This window comes from Rhagoletis pomonella, unplaced genomic scaffold (genome assembly GCF_013731165.1).
Source record: "Rhagoletis pomonella isolate Grant_MI unplaced genomic scaffold, Rhpom_1.0 Rhpom_scaffold_00004, whole genome shotgun sequence".
Lineage (NCBI taxonomy): Eukaryota > Metazoa > Arthropoda > Insecta > Diptera > Tephritidae > Rhagoletis > Rhagoletis pomonella.
The window spans coordinates 5,464,914-5,468,733 of record NW_023458558.1 but is presented as its reverse complement, the minus strand read 5'-3'; positions in this window follow the sequence as shown (position 1 = coordinate 5,468,733).

Here is a 3,820-nt window from a genome sequence, read left to right as displayed (position 1 = left end):
GCAATTGAGCGCTACTTCCTGCAGGAGATACAATGGGGTGAAACATTGATTGCGCGAGGTGAATTTGAGAATGGTGTGGGACATCTGGCCAATGCAATAATCGTATGCGGACAACCAGGGCGCCTGCTGGAAATGTTGCAGATGTCATTGCCGTCACAAGTGTTTGCCATGCTCATACTCAAGATGCAGGAATTGGGCAATCGTGCACAAGCGGATATCAACGATGCACCCAAAATTGTTAAGGTTAAGTCAATTGAGAGTGCCGACAATTTGAATGAGATCAGTTGCGGTCAAAGTGCTTCGTAGCATGAAAGGAAATGAGTTTATATTTTGTATGCGAATGGAGTGGTGCGTGTATCTGTTTTGTATGAATTTTTAAATATTTCTAAAGCAAGTAAATTTTTAAGTGAAATCTTAAAGTAAGGAAGGAATTTTGCGGAAATTTATAAATATCCGTTTAAATGTGGAGACGCGTGTGAATTAGCTTTTTATGTTTGAATAAAATTGACAGTGATTACTTAAATGTTACAAAAATGTAATTAATCTGTACTAATATATATTTTGAAAGCCGTTTTTTTCTGCTCGCCCTTTTTTCTGTTCTGCTGTTAATTCGTACGGAATACAGCGTGACGCAAGGGTTATTTATACATATACATATGTATGTACATACGTGCTAATATTAACGTTAATGTTGATTCTTATGTTAAAAAAAAAAAACAAATATGTAAGTACAGTTCATGGATAAATAATGTAGGCAATTACATATGTATGTACAATGAGCAATTAACATTGCTGTTAGCACTTACAAAAGGCGAATGCATATAGGGTGGTAGCGGTAGTACAAAAACAAAAACTACATTTGTATTTTGTTTTCGCTTTCGGTACACAAATGCCAAATTTCAGCTATTCTTCGCTCAAGGAGGAAGAGGAACAGAAAACTCCAACACTCTTACTTTCGCACTCACTCATAAGTAGTTTTGACATATGTATGTATGTGTACGAAGGCGAATTAAAGCAGCTATCCTAGCAACACCACCTTATATCGTCGCTGGAATAAAGAAACAGTGTAAATGCCATATACACTATTATTCGATAATCGTACCACTGTATAGAGAATCCTTTAATCTATTAGAAAAATCTTCAGTTTTCTTAAATATCTTTTTGGATCACGCACTTATTCGCGAAAAACAAAATTTTAATTTTTAATGGTCCATTATTAAGAAAATTCCGAAAAAATTCTTTTAATATTAAAATAACATTAGCGAATTTTACTTCATTATATTACTGCCAACTTTCACAGGCAGTTTCAAAATGTGAATAATAAAATTGTGTAATATCGACATAAACCCATTAATTTTTATGAGTTTGCAACCACTATAAAATAGTGTAGAATGATTTCATATAAAAATGTTCAAAGATAAAATAGTGTATAAGCAGATGCTTTCAGAAAAATGGGCTCAAATGGCATTTCTAAGTCATTTTTTTCTGAATTAACAGTGAAGGATTTAATAAGAAGCGTGGTTTATTTCAAATATGAATTTTTGAATAACAAGCGCGTACTTTACAGTTTAGATTTGGTCGATTGGATCATAAAAACTTCAAATTTGTTTTTCTCAAAACTATACTTTTCATGTTTCACTACTTCATTATTCCAGCGACGGTATGAATTCGCCTTGGCACTCACATTTGTATATGAATATTTATGTACATTAGACTGCATCACCAAAAAAAAGTTGCGGTTTTTCCATCGGGATTACAAAACGTATTATATTTTAAGACGTCCACTAAAATATTTCGGAAAAATATTAAGATTTAAGCGAGCTGGACCGATTTAAAATTACTTCCACAAATTAAGCTTTTTATGAATAAAAATAGTTTCTTAAAGAACTTTTTGAAAAAAGTCCCCTCAGATGACAAATTAGAATAAGCTTAAAAAATCTGCATAAAAATATTTAAAAATATTTTCAACGGAATCGTAAGAATGATATTTTTGATGCTGTTTTTTTACTTTTTTCAAAGATTGATTTACGAAAAACTTGAATAACTGGGCCAAAACTGTTCTGATTTAGACTTATGGGATCTCAGTAGAAAGGTATTTTCACACCGTTTTCATTTCTGGCCAAAAGAAACGTCATTCGTGTCTCATATTTTTTTTCGAATACCAAAACATCTTAATTCAACTTTGAATGAGGTTCGCTTCTCCTACCTTTCTCTTCCATCCTTTGAATAAGTTTGTTAGCAAATAAATGAAAAGGGTGAGAAAATACCCTTCCAATGACACCTCTTAAGTCTAAATCGGTAGAGTTTAGGTTCAGTTATCCAAGTTTTTCTTATACCAATATTTGAAAAAAGTTAAAAAACGGCATCAAAAATCTCATCATTACGATTCCGTTAAAAATTTTTTTCATTTTTTTTAAATATTTTTATGCAAATATTTTAAGCTTAAATCGTTTTGTCATTTGAGGGGATTTATTAAAAAAAAATCTTTAAGAAACTATTTTTATTCATAAAAAAAACATTTTTGGAGGTATTTTCAAATCGGTCCAGCTCACTTAAATCTTAATATTTTTCCGAAATATTTTGGTGGACGTCTTAAAATATAGTAGATTTTATAATTCCAATCTAACCAAAATCTCGATATACAAAAGGGGCGGGGAACCTCCCGTGTAAACCGAATTTTTCATAATCCATATCTCTGGAAATGTGCAAGGTAGAGTTCTGAAACTTGGTATGGAGATACTATATATATGCAATCAATCGAATACTCTAGATAAAAATTGGATATATTGTACAAGGGGCGTGGGACCTCCCATACAATACGAATTTTTCACTTTTTATAGCACTGGAGCTGAGTATGGAGATACATATATGAAATCAGTCGCTTACTAATGAATAAATATTCGGACTATTTGAAAGGGGGACGTGGAACCTCTCATATAAACCGAATTTTTCATAATAATAACCTTGGAAGCGTTTGTCGTCGTGGCGCCTCCCATACAAGTCGAATTTTTCTTATTGCATAGCTCTAGAATTGTTCTTGGTAGAGTACTGGAACTTGGTGTGGAGATATATAAAATTAATCGCATAGTCGTGGAGAAAATACGGAGCTATTGGAAAAGGGGTCGTGACACCCTACCATACAAGCTAGATTTCATACCGCATATCTCTGGAAGTGTTCATGGAGATATATGAAATCAATCCCACACTCATAGAGAAAAATGGGCTCTTTGAAAAGAGGTAAAGAACGAACGGTAAAGATCGGATCTGACGAAAATTTTTCGCGTAATATGCATTCATATGTACATACAGAGATTACTAAAAGAATAAAATTATAGTTTAAAAAACTAAAAACTTGCTATTAAAATTTTCCATTCGTACTGTCATCGGGAAACTTTAAAATGAAAGTTGAATGCAATTCCCATTCGTACTGTCATCAGGTATGTAACTTGAGAATGGAAATCGCTGAATATTTTAGGCGCATCAATATTACATAGTTACATCCCGAGCTAATAAAAGCGAGATAAAAAGAGATTCATATTAGCTGCAATAAACATATGTACGTATGTATTTATATACATACAAACGCTGCGATTATGTTATAAATATATAGTGCGCCATCTGTTCCTCAAAAGCAGAAGTACCTACACACATACATTTTGTCTCCTTCTCTCACTTCCAGTGCATGCAAGGTTTTTGCAAAATGATGCCGAAGTGCTTTTGTACGGAAAATCATTTATGCCCATATATTTGAATAAAATAAACAAGGTTAGAAGCATCGTATATACTTACAAGTATGGAATCCTATGCCCCTTTTTGTCTA